The 26238-nt window shown below is 38.0% G+C and overlaps 1 long non-coding RNA gene across 1 annotated transcript; it reads right to left on the bottom strand.

Moving 5' to 3' along the window:
• Positions 1-4437: 4437 nt before the first annotated feature.
• Positions 4438-7059, bottom strand: LOC112186428. The gene is made up of 8 exons (XR_002930788.2): positions 6919-7059; positions 6684-6720; positions 5965-6032; positions 5583-5790; positions 5441-5501; positions 5298-5358; positions 4705-5207; positions 4438-4579 (listed from the first exon to the last, which is right to left on the bottom strand). It is a non-coding gene; the product is annotated as an uncharacterized LOC112186428 (long non-coding RNA).
• Positions 7060-26238: the final 19179 nt, after the last annotated feature.

Raw genomic sequence — 26238 nt, 5'->3', positions numbered from 1 at the left:
TCACTGTTCATTAGGTAAAATGGAGCTATATATGCACAAAATATAGCAAATGAAATTGATCATACAACAGTTTTATAATGTGGCAAATGCAATCATTCATATCACACATCGGTTTTTAACAAATCAGTGTCTTCTAATTTATACTCACACAATAAAAGTAACTGAATTCTGTTGTTCCAAAAGTTAATCAGACAACAGAAGTAATTGAACTCAGTTGTCTAAAGGTAAATCATATAACAGATATAGTCCAAGAATTGAAGTTTCAATATCAATCAGACAATAGACAAAATAAAAGTATGTTGTCTGAGAAGCTTAACGTACAACAGCTTGAAAACAAGCACTGTTGTCTGAAGGCAGCGCCCCAACTGCTGCGCAGCTGCGCCTGACATCTGCCGAGCTATCACACAACAGTTATAACACATACCCGTTGTCTGTGTGTTTCTCAGACAACTGTGTTCCACCGTTGTCTGATTTTTCATCAAACAACGGCTCGCTCTACAACGGTGGCACTCCAAATCACACCACAGTTTTGGTTCGTCGTCTGATAAGGTTTTTGGCATAGTGCTAGCTTGTGCTTTCAAATTGCTATATATGTTAATAATTGCTTTCTTTCATTTTGTAGGGAACAGAGAAAATAAAAGGCATTCAAGTACAGCGGAAGCGAAGATACGATGAGATATGTTTGAATGCTAAAAGCTTTTCAGAGATGAAACATCTTATATACCTTTCTAGCAGTGGTATTTTGGATGTTCTGGGAGCATTGATTATCTACCCAATGAGTTGAGGTGGCTTAATTGGTCATTATGTCCGATACAATCGTTTCCTTCAAAGTTTTATCCAAGGAAACTTGTAGCACTCAATATTTCTTACAGTCCTCACATCACACGACTATGGGAAGGAGTTGAGGTACTTTAATCTAATAATCCATTTTTATTTTAAGGAAATTGTTCTTTTATTTTTTATTTCTTATATAAATAATAATGTTGTAAATTACTAGTGCTTTAGGTTGGTTGATCTTTTCTTTTGTCCTTGCCGCACAGAATTGTCCATTTCTAACACATATGGATTTAAGAGGTTGTGAATCCCTAATAGAACTCCCGGACTTCACCCGAATATCTAATTTGAAAGAGCTGAAGTTAGATGGTTGTGAAAGTTTAATTGAGGTTCATCAGTCCGTTGGATCCCTTCATAAGCTTGTGACCTTAAATCTTGGAGGCTGCTATAACCTTGTTAAGTTGCCCAGCGAAATTAGCTTGAAGTCTCTCATTGCTTTGGATCTTAGCGATTGCACTAAGCTAGAGGAATTTCCAAAAATTATTGGAAAGATGGATTCCTTGAGAAAGTTGATCCTATCATGTACTGGCGTTAAAGAATTGCATCCGGCAATTGGAAATCTCATTGGGCTTAATCAGTTATGTCTAGTAGATTGTAAAAATCTTACAACTCTACCATGCAGCATATATGAGTTACAAAATCTAGTTCTCCTAGATGTGAGTGGATGCTCAAAACTTGTTAAGTTTCCAGAAATTAAGGTAAAGGTGGATTCGTTGACAAAGTTGAATCTAAGAGGCAGTGGCATTATAAAATTGCATCAGTCAATAGGAAATCTCATTGGGCTTAATCATTTACGTCCAGTGGATTGTAAAAATCTTACAACTCTACCATGTAGCATATATGAGTTACAAAATCTAGAGATCCTAGATGTGAGTGGATGTTCAAAATTTGTTACATTTCCAGAAATCAAGGGAAAGATGAATTCCTTAAAAGAGTTGTGTCTAAGAGGCAACGACATTATAGAATTGCATTCATCAATTGGAAATCTCATTGGGCTTTATAAGTTGTGTCTAGATGGTTGTGAGTATCTTACAACTCTACCATGTAGCATATATGAGAGTTACAAAATCTAGAGATTCTAGATGTGAGTGGATGCTCACGTCTTGTTACAATTCCAACAAAAGCAAGCATTTCACACGATCGTGGCAGTGGTTCACTAGCGCTTCCCAAGCTCCGTGCACTAAGAATCAACGGATGTAATTTATCAACTGCTGATTTCATTGGGAGTCTTGATTGCTTGGAAACATTAAACGAACTTGATCTCTCAAGTAACAATTTTGTTAATGTTCCTGCACTTGGAAAATTTGTCAACTTGGCAAGGATTGACTTGTCTTATTGCAAGAGACTTCGAGAGATTCCAGATCTTCCACCAAATATACTCGAGGTAAATGCGAGGAATTGCGAATCACTGGAGAGATTTTTGATATTGCCCAAGTCTTTGAAAATGCTAGAGATGAACTTGTCGAATTGCCATGGATTTAGTTATGGTCTGGGGTATGACATGGAGAAGATGGAAAATATTTTGCTGAATAATCAGGTTTGTTTATTATCTCTCCCATTTTGTTTTATATAATTTCAGTATTTCATGATGCATGCACATTATTAATACTAGCAACGTGCCTGCATTTTCGTGGGTGATATAGTGATGTTAATGAAAAATAGGTTGATTAAAAAGAAGAGACAATGACAAAGAACTACCGGACAACATTTCTTAAGCAGTATATATATTAGACATAGACCACTATATATATGACATCGAAGCCAAAAGAAATACTCATTATCAACGTATTCCACAACATTCCAAATGTGAGATTGATTCATACTCATATAAAAGGTCGATAGAACACTTACAGTAGATTGGAGGGTGTCCACAGTCCCTTATTTTCGTAATATTCATTTCAAATTTACATATGTGTGTGCAAAATCTTTGCAGTTTGAATTTTCTGTGTAGTGGGTTGTCTCAAAGATTCTCACTTTGACTAAACTTTGATTATGTCAAGCGTGAGGTCTTGAGAACTGCGACGTTGTTGGATATGAGAAGGTATATTGCCGCAATAACGGTGAGAAGATCTTTTTTCTTCCACGTAAAGATTAACAAGAATTAGATTATCTAAACAAAAACCAAAAAATTTAAAATAAAAAAGACCAAAATACCCTCACATGTTTCGCACATGATGACCGTTAATGGTGGAACTTGACGGAAGTTAACGGAAATGTGTAAATCGGCAAACTTTGGAAAATTTAGTGTGTTATTGGGTAAAATTAATAAGCTTGTGTGTAAATTGACAATAGAATTAAGGAAATGTCAGGGGGTATTTTAGTTATTAAGCCTAACAAATAAGTCCACAAACTTATTTCTTATACAACTAAGGACACACTCCATTCCCTTTTATCTTTTAACCGTTTCTTACTAGAAAAATTACACAGTATCAGTCAACATTTCCTATTTAAAACAATATAACACAGTATCAGCCTAAGAACTAGCCTTCAAGATGCCACAAATTCACCTAATGACCTCTCATCTGAGCGACTACTAATAGGGCGGAATCACTACTGTCTTAGTATGATACGAGTTCAGAGTTTAAATGCAAGGAACATAACGACTGCTATTGTTAATGAAAAATAAGTAAACAACATTCTTATAGTATCAACTAAAATATTTTTGTGACAGTGTACTGGGCACAAGCTGAATTTATTTATTCAAACATAAATACAGATACCGAACCCAGAGCCTCACTCTTGGGTAAACAGCTAAATGTTGTTTAGTTACTCATCACTGATTACAAGTACTTACTTGGAAATAAAAGCACACTGCATCAAACTGCTTATAGGAAAGATTGAACACATTGCTACTATGGCTTTCTTCTTGAGAAAAAATGATTATGCTCAATTTTCTGATGCATTACAAATTGAACCTAAGGCTCCTTATGTAGGGAGCGGAACTCAAACTGAAATTCAAAACACAAAAATGTACAGAACAACTCCATTATTTTCTGCTCTCGTGAGTGCACCAGATGATTGAGGTCGATTGACGGAAAGCAAATTCCTTTAGGTGAAATGTTTTTCACCTTCATATGTTTTGAAAAGCAAAAAACATCTTTAGAAAAAGCCAAAGTTGCTTTTGGTGCTTTTTACACCAGCTACTTCACATGTTTTCATCTATGTCTGAAGTGTGCCAAGGACAAAAGAGTTGCTTTCCATCCTAGCTTTGGTTCCATTTTCCTCTACATCTGTATTTGCATACATTTTGTAGTGGCTGTCATTTTCAAGTTTTTCAATCCACTGTAAACATGCTAACATGGAGTCAATTTTCTTTCTCTTAAGGGATAGAAAAAGGTCACTACTAACAACTTCAGGGTGATCATAAGCAGTGATTATGATTTTCTCTCCTACTGCTGTTGAATAATAAAAAAATACCCACAATGTACAAAGCATGTAGCTGTCACAATTATTCAAAAAAAAAAAGAGAGAGATGAGGATAATGACAACAGTTAAACAAATATTTATTTACAAATTATCTGTTTCTCAAATTCAAAGGTTGACCAAGCTTGGGTGGGGATAAGCTATGAAAAAAAAAACAGAAGAAAGCATTCAAATTGTGATAAGAACAAAGTGGCAGAGGGCGTCCAAGTTCAATCTCAAAGTCAAAGACGAAGTCTCCGATCAACAGCTTATCTTCGTGAGCTTCGGGAGATTCAAATTTCAAACAAATATTTATCCCGCCCTCTAGAACCTTCACTGCCCCCTATATAAGAAACACAAGGCTGCATAAGAAAGGGACGGAGAGGAATAGAGAGAAGAGTGAGTTATATTGTGCATCAGAGTGAGGCGGTGTTTGAGAGGAAGAAATAGTGAGAAATTTCTAGTTACCTGGAGACGACAAATTTACAACAGGAGTACTTCATCTTCAGGTATCCTGCTGGTCCTTTCTTCATGATCTTCGTTGCTATTTTCCTCTATTATTGCTGATGTCTTCGTGAGTGCAGACTTGCCTCTACTTCTAAGCACCAGAAAGGCAGAAACAGTCCCTCCATTCCCCAAACAAACCACTCCGGCCAAATACGCCAACAACACCAACTCACAAAGCCTCGAATCCCTCATTGTTGCCCACCAAAATCAGAAAACAAAACAACCAAATACACCTCCATTTGCCTTTGTATTAACAAACAGTGCAGGTCCAAGGAGACAAAAAAGAAGCATGTTCATAGAGATGAAGGAGGAGAAGAGATTTCGGCAAGGGAAAGGGCTCACCGGTGTTTTCGGCCTTCTTTCAATGCCTATACTGCGGTGCGTCCTGCGTATAGGTGGCGGAAGCAAGGTCCAAGCTAGAGGGTTCACTGCACTTGTTTTTGATGCCTGTATTGCGGTGCGTCCTGCATATGGGTGGCAAAAACAAGTGTCAAAGTGAAAGCATGGGCTGCTAGTTCACACCAGATACAAATTGGCAAAATTCTTGAACTCACAAAGTGAAGAAACTGCTCTGGAGGAATCTTTATGCAGCGCCAAAGGAATAAATTACTCCACCTGCAGCAAAGTCATCATCAGAGGGGTATCACAGAAGGCAAAATTGCTATCTGATACAAATTTGCAAAATTCTTGAACTCACAAAGTGAAGAAACTGCTCTGGAGGAATCTTTATGCAGCGCCAAAGGAATAAATTACTCCACCTGCAGCAAAGTCATCATCAGAGGGGTATCACAGAAGGCGAAATTGCTATCTGTTACGGAAGGGTATTTGTCTTAGCTCACCCGTGATCACAGAGTTTGCAGCATTCACTCGGCTCACCCTCGATCACTAAATTGAAGCCACAAGATGCAAGAGAGATGGGAGTCTTCCTGATACTTGGCACAAGATAGTGGCAGAAATTATGTGGTCGGGCTGCAACGTCTTCCTTCAAAATTATGTTTGCTGCAATGGTTTGAACACCACCTGCAATGCTTTCCTTCAAAATTATGTCTGCAAGATGGAAAAACAATCTCATAATCAGCAAGGAAGAAGAATGAAGTCCTCGCTTTTGATTTCATGGTCACGGCTACACAAAGAGAAAATGGAAGCTTAAGTCCACTTATTTGCATCAGAGCAGAAGCTTCAGAATATGCAGCTATAAAAGATCAGGAAGCAAGCAATTACACTTAATTAAAGAAGCAGAGGTCTTCTCAAGTAACTACGAAGCTTGGCGGTGGAGAGATGTCAAAAACCTGCAGATAATTACAAATAAGATTGTCAAAGTCAAAAGGTTGTGGTTGAACACGTTTGCTGCAAGTCAGAGCAATATATATATATATATATATATATATATATATATTTGTTTTTTGAAACAATGCAAGTTTAATCAAACTTTCCACCTTAATCATAAAGTGGTGGCATAATTAATATTGCAAGAAGACAAGATGGTGACCAACTAGCAGCCATGAGTCCTTTTCTTTGTGGAAAACTGATCAGTATGTATGAAGTGATCAATTTCCATGTGCAATTAAGCATGGTGCAGTGAGAATTAAAGACAAAAGCTTTCAAATATGCATGCAAGTGAACAATTGTGCAGCAAGCTTCTACGTGTCTGTTTGTCAATCAAAGAAAAAACATGGAAGAATCCATATTCAAGAAGAGGCACAGATAAAGCAATTGAGTCATGGTGAAATAATAGTTTAAGAAGACCAAATAAAGGCCACGATCATGCTTGGCGGTGGCAAACCGATTAGTACACATCAAGACAAAAAATGTTTCATGTGCAATTAAGCAAATAGGCAGCAAATTTGTGGATGCAAAGCAAACAACAAAGGCCAGTCGGCGGTGTTGTCAGCAAATCATAAACAATTGAATTAAAGTTCCCTGGTATGGCAGCTAGTCACCTTGAGGAGAAGTCACGTCTCGTTCAGCTCGGTATGCCTGCACAAAAAAGAAGTCTCAATTAAATATTGGGGTTTCATGTGGGTTGCTAGCTACAAAACAATGAAATTTCGCCAGTAAACATAATCCCAGCAGAGACAAAAAGGGAAGAACAAGGAGGCCCAAATTTGCGATAAAGAGTGGATAAATTAAAGAGATTCAAAGAAAAATGATCTCTTCAAGTCAAAGAAGCCTTACCCAATGCGCGTTCTTGGTGGAGAATGCAGAATCAAAGTGAAGGGAGCTCTTATTTATACAGAACGGGAGACCCAGACTCTTTCTCCAAATTGAACTATAGGAACGAAGCTTCATCTTGAATGCCATCTCTATCACAATCTGATCACGCCAAGATGTTATCCTTCGAAAGAAGTGGAGCTTATCAAGTCTGCCTATGGATAATCACACTCGATCTGGTCTCTTTGGAGTTTCAGTTTCACGCAAAACTACGATCTGATATCGTTGAGGTTTCAGTTTCGTGCAAAACATGAAGTGGGGTTCATATGGGCTACACGAACGGGTGTCCAAATCAATCTATGCTGTGCACGCAGTTTTCTTTTATGGGCTTTACTGAATCGCTTATCTTGAAGCTCCACAAGGCCCACTCCAAGTCAATTCGGGTCAGCTGAGTGGCACAAAGCCCATTTCAAATTCCATGGCCCATGAAGAAGCTCGGCACATTCGGGTGCCCAATTCAAATAGTGGACATTCTACTAAAATTGGGTGTTCACCAAAATATGTTTTCTCGACGAGTTCAAAATATACACCCGTTGAGTAAAAATTGGTACAAAACCGAAAATCCCAAATGTTGAACTACAGTGGTTTGGTCCCTTCACGGGGTATGTAGGCAGTCTGGATTTAAATCTGGATGCAACCGCGACCTTAACCGAATCCTTGGTTTTCCCTAAACTAAATTCACCAAATCCTAGTGACCACACAAGTCATCCAAATTTCCGTATTCAAATCACCCAAACACTTAACCAAAATTCTTTGGTGGGTCATTTACTCATCGAAGCATCCAAACCTTCCCAAAAATCTGAACTACGAGTGGCTTGATCCCTTCCGGGGTACGTAGGCAGCCTGATAAACACTCTGGGTACAGCCACAAAATCAAACAAACACACTCCTCTCCATGGAATTCTTGTCTTCGTTTTTGGAATCAAAGGGTCTTCCCTTGAAGCAAGGGATTGTAATTAAGGGATATTATCTATCTCGAATGGGTCCGAACTTAACATAATAAAACTCTATTTCCGTTAATGAAATAGAGTGAGATTGTGTTGAATATATTTAGTATTTTTGCTCAACAACTGCCAGGAATGTATTTTCAGTGTCTTCTTCGATGATCCTTTTAATATATTCTAGAGACATAGCCTTCATTCAAGGAATGCTGGAATTTGGTTGGCCATTATATTCTACACATGCAGGCTGAAGATATCTCCCTTGAATAATTCTCACATAATGATATTGAGAAATATACTCAACTTCATCATTTTTCTTCTAAATCCATTTTGGTGGAGTGGATTTGAATTTCAACCTAAGAATGAAGTCATTTTTCCTAACATTCTTGACTGTGTTAACTATGATGGGTGGCAATCCTTTGAGATCATCATTGGTTTTAGTCCAGAGGTTATGGACAAAACCATTTTCAACAAGCCAAAGCTTGTGTTCTTGAGAGTCTTCACTCTGAACATTGATCACATATCTTCCAACATAAGGTCCAGGGATAATGAAAAGAGTTGGAGGAAGACATGAATCAGAATCATGACTTCCAATAAGATTATGAAAATCAAACCAATCTGATTCTTTTAGTGCTAAAATAGGAACTTACCATTTTCAGGATCTTCAAGATACTGGATTTTTTCATTCTGGACAGCACTCTGCTATGTATTTACATAAAATTCTTCAAACTGTGGTTTGACATTTTTATGGATTTCTTTAGCTAGGGCAAACAAAGCTGGGAACATGAGTCCACTGTTTTCCTGAAAAGCATATAAAAGATAATCTAAAATAGCCTTTTGGTAGTATGCTAATCGCTTGCCCAGTTCTAAATACAGGTTCTTCAAAGGTTTTTAATTCATAAATAAAGACATTTATAATCTCAGATGGAGTTATTTTGCTTTCTGTCAAAGTAACAACATTAAACGGTCTTGATGAGCCTTTACCGTCTGTCATTTGAGACAGGCTAGCCAATCTTTTACCATGGGATTGATCAGTTGTGGCCAGTCCTTTTGGACCTAGCAAAAATCTTTTGAGGATTTTTTCATAGAATCCTCAGTATTTTCTCTTTTTCTATTCTTCTGTTTTTAGGATTGCGACCTTCATCGCCTTCTCTTAGGCTGAACATTGCCATTTCTCTTGTTAGGGCCTCTGGAGAATTTAAAATTGTTTTCTTGATTGCCAAGATTTCATTTTCCCCCTGTAGGATAATGTTGTTCTGTAGGGCTGAACTTGCCACTATAAAATTTACAGATATTTTCAATGTTAGTTCCAGGTGTTTTTGCGAAAACAACACCGGACCAGTAATTATTGCTAGCATCAGTTTGGAGTATGATTTCATCATTCTCTTCTGGTTGCTGTAGAGGAGGGAGATTCTTGCAGAGAGATTTTATCTGCTTCACAATTTTTTTCATCATCTTTTGTGAAGTTCCATTTTTTTTTGTTACAGTTCCATTTTTTTTTTTGGAACTTGTTTTAGGGGATAACATTGCTGTTAATCCTAAGATTTTGGGAATGAAATCCCTTCCATAGTTGATGACTCCTAAGAATCTTTCTAGACTCTTAGCATCAAGAATTTTATCTGGGAATTTCTAGATTTTCTCAAGGATGTGGTATTGAAGCTTTATCACTCCATTCTTGATATTTATACCAAGAAAATCTACTTCGTCTAGGATAAAAAAGACTTTTTTTTCTTCTCCTAGGATGATTCCATACTGAATTATCAATTTAACAACCTTGTAAAGGTGTTTCATGTGTTCTTCTCTGTTTTTGGAGAAGAAGAATGTCATAAATATAAACGACACATAATTCAGCAACATGTTTGAAGATGTAATCCATCTTTCTCTAGAAGATTGAAGGGGCTTTTTTTAGGCCAAAGAGACTAACCATTCGTAATGACCTTGTGGTGTTCCAAATGCAGTGAGAGGAACCATATCTGGATGCATCATGACTTGCCAAAAACCTGACTTTGCATCGAATTTTGAAAAGACTTTAGCTCATTTGAGCTGATTGATCAAGACTCTCGCTTGAGCTATTTGATAACTGTCTTTAACGGTCTTTTTATTGACATCTCTGTAGTCAATCACCATTCTAGCTTTTTCTCTAACATTTTCTGCATGGTTTCTCATGTAGAAAGTTGGAGCATGATGAGGGCTAGTAGAGGGTCAAATTAATCTCTTGTTCAGGAGATCTTCTATGTCTTTTCTGAATTCTTTTTGATCTTCCTCTTTGTATTGACGAATAGCTTTGATATGACATATAGCATTCATATCATGTAGTCTTAATTCACAGACCACTGGGTCTTTTTCCCAAAATTTCTGAGGGTCGACATCTATATTCTGTTCTAGTATTTTCTTGATTTTATCAAGGGTAGAGATTCTCTAAGACTCAAGCTTATTTTGAAAGTGCTTGAGATTATGCTTATGGATGAAACTAGCTTCTTCATCTTCGCTAGTTTCTTCTTCTTCTTCATCATAAAAGTTTTTGATAAGCAATTCTTTTTGTTGCTTAATTTGAAGCACAGGTTCAAATCTGGGCTTATAGGGCTTATGATCACCACTATTTCTGTAACATCCCGTACCTCAATTTACCAGTTTACCAGTCATTTGGACGTTAAACGACAATTACTTTCACTTTTTACTTTGTTTCGATACTTTTAGTGGCCCTAAAAGTTGACTTTTTGTTCGGGTCAAAATTTGAGAAAATGTTCTTCATGAAAGTTTTAGAGGACGTTAAAACCGAGCGCGTGCATATGTGGTACGTAAAAATCGGAGTTTGTATGTGAAAGTTATAGCCTAAATACTAAAGTTACTGTTAACGGTAACTTTCTATATATATAGAAAGTTACCAGGGTAAGTTTCCATTTCGGGAAACCTACCCCCCCCCCGAGATTTCTCTCTGCTTACCTCTTCCCCTGCGTCGCCCTCCCTTCTTCTTTTTCCGATTTCTTCACCGTCCGATTGACGTGATTCCAGTTGTCCTTGGACCGTCTCTTCCTCCTCTACACGATGGTACCAGTGGGTATCGGCGATTTGGCCGGAAAACCCTGAATTTATGCAAGCATTGTTACTGTAGCAGTTGCTTCTCCGGCGAAATTCTCCAGTTCCCGACTATCTTCGGCTTTGAAATTGGCTCTATTAGGAGCGCCTCGAGTCACTAATCATCTTCCCTCAAGACTTCTAGCTGAAATTTCCACGTTTGGAAGGTGAATTTGAACGATTTCCAAATTGGTGGGTTTGGAGATTTCCAGGTTTGTGTTCATCTGCAAAATTGGAGCACTTCAAGGTATTTTCTCACTTGGTCATAGTTATGAAAAATGCTTAGAATGTTGAGATGATTCTGTGGTTGAAATTTGGTGGCCGGAGGAGGAGTTGGCCGCCGCATGAACAGTGCGGTGCGTGAACAGTGGTGGCGTTTAAACAGTAATTTAAATTATATATTTTTTTTAGCTAGTTAAATCCTATAATTTTTGTAGAGGTTGAATATGTGAACTTGGTTGGAATTGGAGAAGTTTTTAATCGATTATAAATTTCTAAAGATTTGGATTTCGGTTAATGTTAATTGTGAATCCGATTGTCAGATTTCCTCCATAATTGTTATATAGTCTGAAATCGACGAGTGGGCAGTGTTGGTGAAGTTTGGTTGGATGTGGAAGAGAATTGGAGAAGTTGAGGTTTTGGGTTTTGAGACTTAATTATTGATTATCGTAAGATTTTTTTCCGTTCGGTAATTATTTATGTACGAATAATTGTGTATAGGACGAGGTACCGAGCTTTTGCTCGATGAAGGAACTTGTACACGTGGTCGCCTATATAGTACTGTGAGTGGACTTTTGTTTTTAAATAATGATGCATGCATTTATTTCTTAAAATAATGCTCTAGTTATTAATCATATTACATTTTGAGCAAATGAATTGATTTTCGGAATTTGATATCGGTTTATCTTGTGGATTTGCTTTCAATAATGAGTTTCAAAGGTTGGTTATGATTTATAATAGTATTTGACTAATTACTTATTTCCGAGATAATTGCCGGAATTAAGTATATTTCTAATCGCCGATTTAAGTTCCTAGAAGATTTTCGAGACGAGTTTCGATGGAGTTGGATTTCTCTTTTATTTATTGACTTTCGGTTTTGGCATTGGGAATGCCTAATTAATGATTTTTGATTTGGTTTGTTTCTTGGAGATTTTGAGAGATTTTTTGGAAATGGGATTTGTTTATACTAATTTCCGGTTTTAGTTACGGATTTGAGAATATTTTGGCGTGCGGGGTCACGTCATTGGAATATTTTATTTTCTCGTGAGATATTGGGGAAGCTTTATAGATTTACTGGTTTTCGATTGTTTTTCCTCACCATACTCGGGTCATTTGGTTAGGTCTCCTCCTCACTTACTTTGTGTTTGTGAGTGGCAGTTGAGGTAGTTTATTCTCCTCCTCACGTGGGTGGCAGTCGAGGTTATTAGTTCTCCTCCTCACACAATCTATGTGTGAGTGGCAGTCGAGGGTAGGTAGAGCCTAAGGGGCTCCTTTACCCGTATGGTGACATCTTTTCCCCATATCCTTTATGTGTTACTTGACTAGTGGGGCTAGTCCGATTCTTTTAGCCAGCGGGGACTGGTATGTTTTCACGAGACTCCGAGTTTTAAAGACTTATGTTTTATAAATGTTGCATGCATCGAAGTTTTACGAATTTAAATTCGTGGGAAAGTAATACAACCTCTTTTCTTTTAAATTATTTATTTAGTCGTTTATTTTTGTCCACTCACTCTAACGTGTTTTTCAATTACTTTCCCCTGGGCCCTTCGGTTTCAAATGCCCAGTTTGCAGGCAAAATTAGTTGAGGTCGGGTGTACATTGGAGTTGAGACATAGTCAACAGCATGGCTTCCGCGTTTTTATTTGATTTAGGTTTTCCTTGTTTACCCTTGCTGTTAGAATTGCTCTGATTACTTGAGGAAATTAATGTTATTTAAGTTGTGATTTGTGTTATGTGATTTTTGGTTGATGTTGATTTGGGGAGCAGGGTGTGTAATGCCCTGTACCTATTAGTTATTTTTTTACCGTGGTTGACCGAGGAGTAACTTTTTCTTTAGTCCGGTAAATTAGAAAATTTATTTGAGATTGTCGTAGAATACGAAAAATCGAGTTCGTGGACACGTAGTTTGTTTAAATTGGATTTATATCGGAAAAGTTATGACCAAACATGGCTTTTGTTTGTGAGCTTCTATTTGTAGTAAGGAAGGAATAAAACAGATGGAAGAGAGAGAAAGGGAAAGAATCAAAAAAAAAAAAAGAGGAAAGAGAGAGAGCACGGGTAGAACCCGAGTCACCCCCCCTTTTCTTTTTTTTTTTCTCTTCCGCCGCTGCTCTCCCTCTCTCCGGCGATTCCGTCGCCGTCCGGCCACCCCAGGACGAAAGCTTGGGCACGGCGTGATCCTCTCTTCCTTCTCCTCCTAGCTAGGTAAGTATTTCACCTTGGGTAGCTTTGGTTTTGGAGATATGAGGAGAATTGCAGAAATGGGAAAAAATGGATTTTTGCTTTGATGTCCGGTTTCCGGCGATTTCCGGCCGGATTCTTTGGGGGTTTTGGTTGTTAGGGAAGTACTGAACGTGTTCCTAACTTTGTTGCAGCTCGTTTTGATCGGTGGAAGAAGATTTGAGGGTGTTTGAGACTGTGAACAGTAACTCTCGAATTCTTGGGTTCTTGTTTGATTTTTCTGGTTATTTCTACTTGAATTTGGTTGTTGTTGCAGGTATAGGAACTGTTAGTTGTAATCTATAAATTGTTGTGTTAGATTTAAGGTTGTTGGTTAATGAGTTTCCTTGGAGTTTGATGTTGGTTGTGGTTCTAAGGTGGTTAAGATTATTATCTTGGGTTGAAAACTTGTTGTCATGTTTTTAGTGTTGAGTTGAGACTGTTGAGAGGTTGAAGAAGTATATTGGGTTTGGAATGTCAAAGAGAAATTTGGAATTTTTGGATGTTTTAAATGTTTTAGTTGATGAATCTTTTGACTTAATCTCTTGGTAATTTATTGTCAATGTTATTGTGGGATTGGTCTATTTTGTTGAGGAATTTGGTGTTGAGAGTGTGGTTTGGAAAAGAAAATTTAGAGAGGATTTGAGATTTAGAGTTGGATTTGTGAATGGAAATAAGGAAAGTTAAGAAAGAATGTGGAAATTTTGGAAAAGGATTTATATATTATAAATTGGTGGTAATTTGTGATGAAGGAAGTGAAATTAAATTGATTATGTTATCGAATGGTCCTTGTGAAGATTTAGATTAAGTGAAGTCTTTGAACGATTGAGAAATCGAATTAAAAATCGGTTGAGTAGTATGAGTTAGAGGGCATTGAGATTGTAAGGAAGTATAGAATTTAATTCCGAATTTAAGTGTGGGAGTTTTATAACCATTTATGAACAACGGATGCCTATTCCGAGGGAAATGAGTTGTTTTTGAGAGTATTTCTTTATTATGGTTAATTATATCCTATGCAATTGTGACAGGACGTACTGAGCCCTCGAGCGAGGAGGACACAGGCAGGCAGCAGGGTTAGCTGCGGGACTCACTTGTGAGTGGACCCTTATTTTTATTTAAATAATTCATGCAGCGTGGTATTAAGTTTTGAAATGTGATTTTATGGAAAGAAAAGGATTAAAAATGAAACAGTTGACAAGGAGGCCAGTTTTGGCGCATGCGTACCTTACCTAGTTGGCAGTCCCTTCTAGGTAATAGTCTAGTCGGCAGTCCCGTCCAGACTACAGCTCGGTTGGCAGTCCCATCCGACGCGTCATTTGGTTGGTAGTCCCTTCCAGATGACTTGAAGTAGTTAGTCGGCAGTCCCATCTACTACCTGTGGCTAGTTGGCAGTCCCAACTAATCACCGCCTCCTACTCCGGTTGGCAGTCCCTTCCGATGCGTCATCGGGTGGCAGTCCCTCCCCGATGGCATGAGATGCCTAGGAAGCAGTCCTTCCTAGTCATCAAATGAATTTCTTGGAAAAGGATTGAGTTGGAACTTCATAGGGTTTAGCTGCATGATGGTTTTGTTAAAAAGAGAAATGGGGAAGCATACCATAAATTGTTTTGATTCTCGTTTCGGTTTTGTCCACTCACTCTAATGGATTTTATTTGTTTTCCCCTGGGCCCTTCGTTTTCAAATGCCCAGATTTCAGATTAGCAGAGATCGCGTCCAGGCTCAAGGACTTGGAAATCAGCGCTTCCGTTTTTGTCCGTAGGTTATTACTTAACCTACCTTGTATGATATCGGCTTAGTTTAGTGTTGCTCTGATAAACCTTTTCTTTTAAGTTTGATGGATGTTGTTGCTTACGGAGGATTATGTTGGGATTTGAACTTTCCGGATGTAATATATGTGCTTGGATTGTAAATTTGATATAGTAGGTTGAGTAGAAGCTATAGTTGAAAGCATGTCCAGGTTTGTGAAATTTTGGGTAGCCCATATTTAGGGGAGGTTCTGCCGAATTTTCGGTAGGATTTCGCTTAACGTGGGCCCCGCAGGCTCGTATCCAGGTAATTGGGGTGATTCCTGGGTCGGGTCCTGTCAGGGTGGCTCCAGGAGAATAAGGATGGATGTTTTAGAAGTGTAAATGTTTTCGTACAGGTTTTGGGTAGCCTACTTTTAGGGGAAGTTCCGCCAAATTTTTGGTAGAATTTCTTCTAAAGTGGGCCCTGCAGGGCCACTTCGGATGTCGGGGTGAAATCCGGGGCGGGTTCAGTCAATTTCATTGCGATCTTTGATATTGAGTAGTAAAGTTGGGACCTACTACACTTTTTGCTTGGGTAAGTCTATCGACCCAAAACATCCGGTCTCCTTTTCTGAAGCCCATAGCTTCTTCATCTTGAACAAATCTCTGTTGAAGAATGAAATCATTTCCCAACAAGAAATCTGACCCTTGGCCTTCTGATTGCCAAAGAGTGTTAATGATAAATGTTCCTCCACCGATGGTGATGTGAACATCTCTAGCTACCTTTTTCATGGTTAAATGGCTTCCATCAAACTGGACACTAATAGCTATTCTTTTATTATCTTCTTTCCAGAGTTCTTCTGGAATCGCAAATCTTTTTGCAACTGTGAATCCTGATCCATTATCTACAAATGCATGTAGATGATATTTTCTGTGATAAGGGAATTTCAATCCAATCTCTATGTAGTTGCTGTATTTACTAGTAGAGATGATTTTCGATTATTGAAGCTCATTTTCTTGAGCTTGTTCTTGTGGTATGAATGGTTTACATTCTTATGGATTGTTTTCTAGTTCAACAAGTTCTATGTTTTCATCTATATGTTCTTCTACCTTTCATTCTTTAGGAGATGAAAGAATAGTTGATACCAGATCTAGAACTTCCGAATCTTTCTTTTCACAGAAATATTCTTCATATTCTTGTTCTATTAATTGGCTGATAGCGCCATTCTTTGTTTTTCTTCTTGCTTCAGCTATGAAGCATTCTTTGTGATAAGTCTTTTTTGACTCTTCACAAAACATAGGAAATCCATTCTTTTCATGACATAGACAATAGTCATAAATGAATGTATCAGGGTTAACCTAATATGAAGACATTATTTCTTCTGTCTTACTTTCTTCTCAGTTTTTTACTTTAACAACATTCGTCTGTCTAGATTCTAAGTATTCTATTTCAGAATCTATTTCAGAGTCAGATGAGGATTCTTTTTTAGACCAGGCAGAGTATTCTGATCTGTTGTTATCTTCTTCATCAGAATAAGCTATTTCATAGCCTTTCATATTTGCTGTTTCTATTATAGGCTCGTATTCTTCAAATAGAGGTTTTGTAGATCTTTTATTTTTTTTCTGGACATTCACTGGCATAATGTCATTCAGCCTTGCACGGCCAATATCTACATACTTTCTTTTGTGGTTTATTTTGATGGTTGGTTTGGTGATTCTTCTTTTTCTTGAATAATTTCTTTTTTGAATCTTCCACCTGTTTTTTGAAATTGGAGCTTTTCTTAAACTTCTAATTCTTTTTATTTTCGTTCTTTCTAAACCTTTTTTAGTAATATTTTTCTTTTCTTTTCTTTTGAAATTTGGATTCATGACACCCCCAGTTGGTAAGCATATCCATTATTCCATAACAGAAGTTTTCAACTCCTTTGAGTTGTTTCTTGGCCATTTTGGCTCTAAGATTTACTTTGCATTGTTCTTTTAGTAATTGCCTAATTCTGTTGGCAATTCCTCCAACTGAAAATCTTTCAATTGGTTTTTCAGCTATGCTTTCTCTCATAGCTGTTCTCCATGGTTCAGGAAGTTTCCTGTGTAATAGGTTTACTAGATCAATATTTTCTAGTTCACCTATTGTACAGTAGTATTCTTGGAATTCATTTAGATACTCTTCAAAATATCTCATGTCACAGATTTTGAGGGCATAAATGTTTGATTTGGCCGCTTCTTTGGCCTTTTCACTTAGGTTTGAGAGATCTCCACATAATTAATTGTGCATGGGTACTGCAAAATCATATGGTGATTCAAGTTTTTTATTTCTTGTAACCAGTCTCTTCCTCTGGCAGTTTCTTTGAAAGACAAGTAATATTTCTTGGCTACTCCTGTAAGGGTAGTTTCAAAATATACTTGGAGATCTGGTGCTTCAAATTTTCCAAGGGTGAGAGCAGCGGCCATCATGAGGCTATCTACTCATTGGTCAATAGCTTTTCTTTTATCTAGAGCTTTGTCTAGATTTAGCCATATGCCATTGATTTGAGTGTTTTTCATTCGCCTATCGCTTAACAATCAACATGGTCATCAAAGATGGGAAGTATTTAGGTCCCGGTTTATCGTACCTCGGGGATTACAAGTTAGCTAAGAATCATATGGTTCTAGGTCACCAAAAATCACTTGCACAAACAAATAAAACTAGAAAAAAAAAAAGCTAAATAAGGCACCGAGCCTCATTCAAGCATGACTTGCATCACACAAAGTCACATAGACGGCCTTGCACCAAGCAACGCCTAGATAGGCCGTGAAACAAACACAAAAGTGCTTGTAATGCTCACACCTACATGGATTTACAAATGAATGGTAGTGGGAAAGTCACAATGTTTTTGGATTTTCATAAATGATAAATAAACTAACTAACTACGACATAAAAATAAGATAGATAGAAGGATGGGATGTATCGCATCAAGAGTCACCATGGAATTCAAGGTTCTCCACACAAATCTAAAATCACATGGAATGATGATGATTAATTCAAATGATGCTTCAAATGGTTTGTTGGATTTCCATTCAGCATTAAAAGGTCGAAAAGAAAGCTAAATTGATTGTCATAAAATAGTAGTCAAACCCTAAGCAAAAAGAAGAAGAAGAAGAAAGAATACTTAGTTTTTGGCTACCATATACTAGTCTCAAAACTTATGCCTTGTTAGGGCCATAAGTGCTCAAAATTAAATGCTTTATGTTTCAACAATTGATTGTAACAGACTCTAGCAACCATCACCACAAATAATAAGGTCGAAAAGAGTACTTGTGATAACAATTACCCTACCCAACAATTCTGAATACTATTCCGACAATCAAGGGTAATAATACTCAAAAGTGGGCAAATCTAAGAAATCCAAATGGAAATAGAGATATGCATTGGGAAAATTCCACCATACTTATGCCATAATCTAAATTGAAATATAAATTTCCCAATTTAATATTCCAATTCCAACACACCAAACATAGATTAAGGAGGGCAAAACCTAAACCATACATCTTGAGTGAAGAAATTAAGGCAAGAGTACACAAATCATATGACTAAACATCAATTTTATTAATTACTCAACAAAACCATACAAAACTAAACTTGGGTTTCAAAATCCTAAAACCATCAGAGGTCACACACAAGTATATATCAATACACATCAAACAACACAATAAGCAAGAAATAAGAGAGGGAAAGAGAGGAGAAATCCATGAAAGTTAAGGCAAAGCTTGTCACTAGCTATCGCCATAACTTCATGGCTTCTCTTGCTACCCTTATGAAGCCATGGTGTAGAGATGGTGGTCTAGAAATAGGAAATGTATATGCCTCCTCCTTGTGCAAGCTTACATGTGAAGAATCGGGGATGAAGAAGAGAAGAAGAGGTGAGAAGGGAGAGAAGTCCCAAATTCGGCCAAAAAGCCTAGGGTGTAGAAAAATGGGTCTTAAGCTTGTGAAATGTGTGTGCAAAGGTGCATCAATACCCCTTGGGTTCAAGGGTCAAGATTGGACTTGTACCCTAGATCCAAGGGCTCAAAAAGCAAGTAGAAAATGGGTAAATTGAAAAGACTAAAATAACCTAATAAAAATGTAGAGAATTAGAAGATTAGAAAACATTTTGGAAAATATAAAGAAAATCGGAGGGTAAAAGTGTAAGTGAGTGTGTGTCTAGTGTAAACACAAATAAATATCTCATCCACATATGTGATGTGTGTGAGGTGTAGTCCACTATTATTATTGTCCTTACATCCATTTTGAATTTGAAATTTGAATACAAAGATGTAATACAAATGGGTTTGGGTCTTCCCTTGTGCTTCTTTGGTTTTGGGCCTTGAACTTCTTGCTATCAGGCCAAGTTGACTTCGTTGACCCGATGGTCAACCAGTTAACTTTTCGTCCTTTAGTCAGAGTTAACTTTTTGCTCAAATTCGCTACTTCTTTCATCTTTTTCCTCTCTTCACCATAATTTCCTACAAATGAAGAAAACAAAGTAATACTACAAAATAATGCTTGAGTATTTGCTAATTATTTCAAGTTAATTAGGGCTAGAAACACACGTAAATTGCTTGTGAATCAGCCATAATTTGTGATAGGCACCCTAGGCATATTGTCCTCTAGTACAAAACTTTGAGAATTTCTTTCTTCTTTTTTACCTGTAGGAGTTTTCTGTATAGGGAGTTTCAATTTTCCCTTTTCTCTGATGATGAAAGTTTTGCAATTGGAGCTTTCTCTGTCTTCCATTTCTATATCTTGATAAGGAAGGACTTTTCTTACCTTCCTAGTTTTGAAAATTTTCATTTCTTCGATTAGTTGTTCTAATCGAGTTGTATCTTTGCAAGATTCTGCTTCATCATAGAGCTTCTTTTCCCTAAGCATGTTTACTGGTCTATTTAGATCAGCTTCTAGTTCTTCTTCAGTAATTGGATTTGTTGGTTCTTCTATAACAAATTTAGTGCCACTAGTACCTGCTTCCCTAGTACTATTGCATCTTCTGAAATTTCTATTTATCCTGATATTTTTAGGATGTACATCACTTTTTCTGTGATCTTCAAATTTCAGACTGATATCTCCATTCTTTCTACATTATAAATTGCCGCTTTAGTACTTTCTGGTGGTTTCTTTAGACCAGATAATTTCCATTCAATAGGGAAAGTTACTTCATTCCATGTAACTTTTTGAATTTGTTGTGAATGGTTCTTCTGATTGGTGAAAAATCCAGTAGTAAGTCCTAGGTTATTTGATATCATTGTCTTAGGTTCTATTGTGGTACTCATCAGTTTATAGTATACAGAATATATTCTGTATACTATTGCAACTTCTTGCATATTTTCTTTCATGGTTATGCCGTCTATCTTGACTCTCAGTCTCAGACAATGAGAAGCATCTTTCAAGCTTGTTGAGAAGTCTGGGAAACAGTTGAAATACGCCACTTGATTGCATAAAGATGCTTCAAGTGTTCCCAACAGACTAGTTTGGAAATCTATTAGTCTATTGTCTTGTAAGACATATAGAACTAAACAGTTTATGCCTTCTCGGGCAAGAAATTTTACGCCAACTTGGACTGCTCCAATGTGCATAAATTGATAATTTTTTGCCTTTGTTCTAGCAACTTCTTGCGGAGTGATCATTAAGAGAGCTGTTTCTCCTGTTGTAGAGGGTGTGGTAAATTCCAATAATTTGAAATGATGGCTCTCCATCAAGTCAAACTTTCCTCTTTTATAGATTTGTTTGAAATTTAATTTTGGAATTGCGGTTTTTTTTACCTTTTGTTCTATTTCGTTGTATTCAAATTCTTCTGCATTTAGGAGTTGTACATTCTTTTTTCCAAACATACTCATCATCTTGATATCTCTTGCTACAAAGTGTTTTGGTTTTTCATATTTGATACTAGTCAGACTAGTATAGGTAGAAAAATCATGTTTGGGGTAGGATTCTTCTTAGGTTTTTCTAATGGTTTAAATCCATTAGATTTCTTGGATTTAACTGGAGGCTTTTTTTTATCCTTTAGTAAATTTTTCATAGAATCCAGCATTTCTTGCTGTTTACTGATTTTTCTGCCAACACTTGTTAGCTGTTCTTCTTCCATTTTTGGAAGTTCTTTGATATAATCTAGTTTGTATTCCAATTTTTCCAATTGGGAGATTATATCTGGTACTTTTTCTAGATGATCTTGACATCTAGATAATTCTTTTATCAGATTATGATGTTTCTCATCAAAAGATTTTAATGGAGAACAACTTCTCTAATATTAATTTAGACATTGTCCCCATTGGGGTTTCCCTTTTGAGCTTTTTCAGCAAGCTCTGATACCAGTATTTTGCGGATCTAACTGATGCTCAACTAATCAAGAGGTGTTTGTTCCTCTTCAAGAGTATCTTTGATATTTTTAATATCTGCTTCAAGTTTATAAATTCTTTTCTGGACTATGAAGATAATATCCCAGTAACCAGGAGTATCTCTTCTAAGTCTTGATCTAACATCTTTTAACTTTCTTAATTTCTCTCTCTCTTCTGCTAATTCTTTACTAGTTCGATCTATTACAAATAGAAACTAAATCTAGTCTGGAAATGATGTACGAAATTATGAATAGTAAAAATTAACTGTTTACCTTAGAGTATAGAGCAGTATGTTAAACAAACAAATTCAAGAACATGGACCCACTATGCTCCGTCAATTTTTTATTTTACAAAAAATGAGAATGAAAAGGTTTAAGGAGGAAGCAAAATTACCACATATGTTGTGGAGTTATTTATGTTTTGAAATCCGAACAAGGGGGTATATGTAGTTTGCTATAAAAAAAAAGTTGTGTTTTTTTTTTTTTGGGACATTGAATAGTGATGATTTGGTTACTTTTTTGTCTATTATATTTTATTAGCTCAATTTGATAATATATTATGTATGGGTATTATGGGTACTTTAAAATTAGGTGAAGCCTTTTGACACCAAAAGTGAGCCTCCATTTATAGGAGTGTGTTTAAGGATATCTCTATTTGTGTTTGGTCCAAACTCTAGGTTACTTGACCTAGTGGTAATAGAGTTTAATTAGAAGAATCTAAAGATTATCTTTCCTTGTATAATTCTAACTCTATGCATTGTAATCCTCTATATAAAGAGGCCCCTATTATCAATGAGAATACATAGCGAATTTCTCTCAATTTCTGATTCCCTAAAACACGTTATCAGCACGAGCCCTAACCCTGAAGTCCTAAAACTAAAAACCAAAAACTCAGCCACCACCGCTCCTACCCCGTGCAGCCACGCAACAGCCTCCTGTGACCCCCTGCTACCCAGCGCCTCCACTTCATCCGATCAGTTAATTGGCTAGCCTTTGCCAGCGAAACGAAAAAAAAAACAGAAGGAGGAAGAAGAAGACGAGTAGAAGAAAGAAAGAGAAGAAAGAAGAAAGAGAAACAGAAAGAGAAAGAGAATGAGGGAGCGGGAGCGGGCCCAGCAGAAGAAGAAGAAGAAAAAAAAATAATGGTTATGCTGCCCACGTGCCCACAAGAAGGAAAGAAAGAGAAGAAGGAGAAAAGAAAGAAAGAGAAGAAGGAGAAAAGAAAGAAAGAAAAAGGAGGCGGTCCCAGAGAGAGAGAGAGAAAAAAAAAGGGGGAAAGGAGAAGCCACGTCCAGAAGCAAAGAAAGGAAGAAGAAAAGAAGAAAAGAAAGGAGTGGGCCCAGAGAGAAGAAAAGAGAAAGAAAGCAAAAAAAAAAGGTAGACTAAGCAGCCCACTGGGTCGCTGACGTCAGCAGGCCCACCTCCTGCAGCAGGCCAACCTCAGTCAGCAGGCCCAACTTCGGTCAGCCCACAGGTCAACGCTCGGTCAACGATTTCCGGCCATTTTCCGGCGACTTTTCGGCTATTTTTAGGCGACATTTTCCGACCACTTATGGGGAAGCCTTACTGATTTTCGATTTTCGTATGATTTTAACCCACCATACCTGGGTCGTCATATTTATTGCTAGCTAGCCTATTAGTACTCCTCCCTGCTTACTATGTGTTCGTGGGTGAGTAAGAGCAGAGCATGGGATGCTCCGACCCGAGCCTGGGAGGCTCCCTTCTTTCGTATGGTGAAACTTCTTCCCCATATCTTATTGTTGCTTGACTAGCGGGGCTTGTCAGATTTTCACTGTAGCCAGCGGGGCTGGTCTTATCTTCTTGAGAAAAGAGATTTCGGTTTTACGATATGTTTTTCGAATGTTGTGACTAGCGAGGCTAGTCGGTTTATCGTTTTGAAATCCTTGGATTTAAAGCTAAATGTGTTTTAACATTTGTGCATGCATCGAGTTTTTAAAGGAATAAATGTGGGAAAGTATGAAATCCTTCTTATTTTAAATTGTTTATTTTTGTCCACTCACGCTAACGTTTTTCGTCTACTTTCCCCTGGGCCTTTCGGTTTCTAATGCCCAGTTTGCAGGCGTTATTAATTGAGGTCGGGCGTACATGGTTCGAGGCATAGTTGACGAATAGCTTCCGCACTTCTTTGTTTGGCTCTGATCTATTGTGGGTTACTGTTTTGGGTAGTCCACTTTAGGGGTGACTCGACCAGTTCTCGGTAGAGTTATCTATAAGGTGGGCCCCGCAGGGCCACCTCAGATTTCAGGGTGAAATCCGGGGCGGGTCCTGTCACCAATGGTTTAGTCTTTCTTCAAAGTAGGCTCATCCAAAGTAAATGTGATGTCTAGGAAGGCTCTGAGATTAGTGGTACTTAAGTGAGCCTTGCTCCATCGACATCTCTCTACTCACCTGGTCATATTTATTTTGGAATTACCGAAAGAAGTTAGACGACTACCATTGTTTTGCATTAGCTAGCATTTGGATTAGATTCTCCTAATGGTTAAGAGACAATGATGTACTTTGTTGGCTTATGAATAAAATTTCGAGTTCTTTTCATTATGACTCAATTTTGATTCTGAGCATATTACTTTGTGACTACGATGGATGGGCCATCCATATTAATTCAAGGACATGGAATAGCCCAAGTTCCACTTGACAAATGGCACATTGATTACAGTTGTCACAGAAACTCTCTACGCTCTTAGGGCAAATCGTACCCTATGAATAGCCAACGAATTCCATGCGAAAATGCATGTAGAGAATGGAAATGAGTTCCTTTGCATTACCTCTAATGATTGTGAATAAAGACGCATCTTAGAGAAGTTTATGTGTCTCTCTAGTGGATTCTATGTCACTATTCGAGCTATTAATCCAATAAAGTTATGAGAGAAGATATCTTGGATTTAGACACATATTGGCTTTGTCACGACAGGATAGGTCATCCTAGTCATGATATGATGATCCGTCTACAAAGACTTCATATGGACATCCTTTCTCTCGAGCGAAACGAAGCATGAATCAAAAATTGATTTCCGGACTAAGTGTGACCGACGCAGCTGCCTAGGGCACTGCCTCCGTCCACCACCAGCCTAGGGCTGGTGCAGTCCCTATCCATGAAGCCATGGATGGCGTCCATCATGGTGATGGCCCCCCAGATGATGCTGCAATCACCAACTTACTTCAAATAGCGTTCTAGACGCTCAGGCCTAACCAAAATACTCAATGGTTGCTTCTAAGGCCTCTCGCTCGTTTTACAAAGCCCGCTTCTTAGGGAAATTAGGACTGAGACCGTCCTATGCAATGGATATGACAATACTCATTCTGTTCTTACAAAGAATCCGTAGGGATTTTGTGGATTGATTCAACCAACTTGCGGACACTTAAATATTTCATGATGTTGGTTGACACGCAAACACGCTGGTCATGTGTTGTGCCATTGTCCACCTATAAATGTTGCTTACGCTACACTCCTAGCCCATATCATATGACAATGGGCTTACTCCCCAGATCATCCTATTCAGTCAATTGGATTTGACTATGCTAGAGAGTTTACATCAAAAGACTTTCGATGGATATTGCAATGGGCTTGATGTTGGACATCACATTCCCATGTACACACCCAATTGGTCTCGCGGAAAAGACTACGATGGTAGTCCGAACATTGGTAATGCGCACTAATCTTCTTCCATCCGCTTGGGGTGATGCAATATCGCATGCAGCTATACTAATTCGTCTACGACCTACCGCCACTCAATGTACCTCTGCGTTACAACTAGTGACTGGGTACACGTATTTTGTACTTACGCACATTTGAGTGAGCCATTTATGTGCCCATTGCGCCGCCACATCGCGCTATGATAGGTCCTTACAGACGAATGGGCAACTACGTTGGATTTGAGACTCCAACAATCGTCCGCCACTTAATGCCCTTGCAAGGCAATCTCTTTACCGCTAGATTTGCGGGTTGTCACTTTGATGAGACAGTCTTCCCGTCGTTCGGGGGAGATAAGAACACAGATGTTCAACAGGAACGACAGGAATTGTCGTGGTCTGTCCTCACTATGTCTCATCTTGATCCCTATTAAAGTGACGAAATCACACAAATATGCTGCAAACATGCCTGCAAGGAAGGACGTCCCTACGAGAGGATGTAGCGCCACCCTACATGGAGGTAGGCATGGCACCAAAGCCAAAGAGAGTGGCACTCTGGCGTTATAGGCTATGGCCCCAGCTAGGATGCGTGGGAGGCCCGTGGGTTCGAAGGATACATTGGCACAAACCAATCCTTGAATCATCGACACTCAAAATCCACCTCATGAGAATCTTCCGGGTTATGGTTATCGTTGGGGGACGCCTCTACGTCAGAACCTATTCCTGAGAATATAGAGCTCTATGAAACTTACACTAGTGTACATGAGACGTGGGATAGAAACTCCATCATAATTGATGATGTAGTTGCGTATTCCGTTGCGCATGAATTTGTTGAGTCAGATGATATCGAACCACGCTCCGTTGATGAATGAATGCCAACGTAGAGAGTTTTTGGCCTAAATGGAAAGATGCAATCCAGGTTAAGATGGATTCTCTAACGAAGAGGAAGGTTTTCAAGCTAGAGATGCCAACACCTCCTAACATAAAACCTATTGAATAATGGGTATTCATTAGAAAGCGTAGTGAGAAAAAGAGATGGCAATCTCGCCTTATGGTGCAAGGCTTCTCACAAAATGCCCTGGAATCGACTACGATGAGACATAT

Source organism: Rosa chinensis, chromosome 1 (assembly GCF_002994745.2).
Source record: "Rosa chinensis cultivar Old Blush chromosome 1, RchiOBHm-V2, whole genome shotgun sequence".
In the NCBI taxonomy this organism is placed as follows: Eukaryota; Viridiplantae; Streptophyta; class Magnoliopsida; order Rosales; family Rosaceae; genus Rosa; species Rosa chinensis.
The sequence above is the reverse complement of the archived record's forward strand: the minus strand, read 5'-3'. Positions and strand labels throughout refer to the sequence as shown.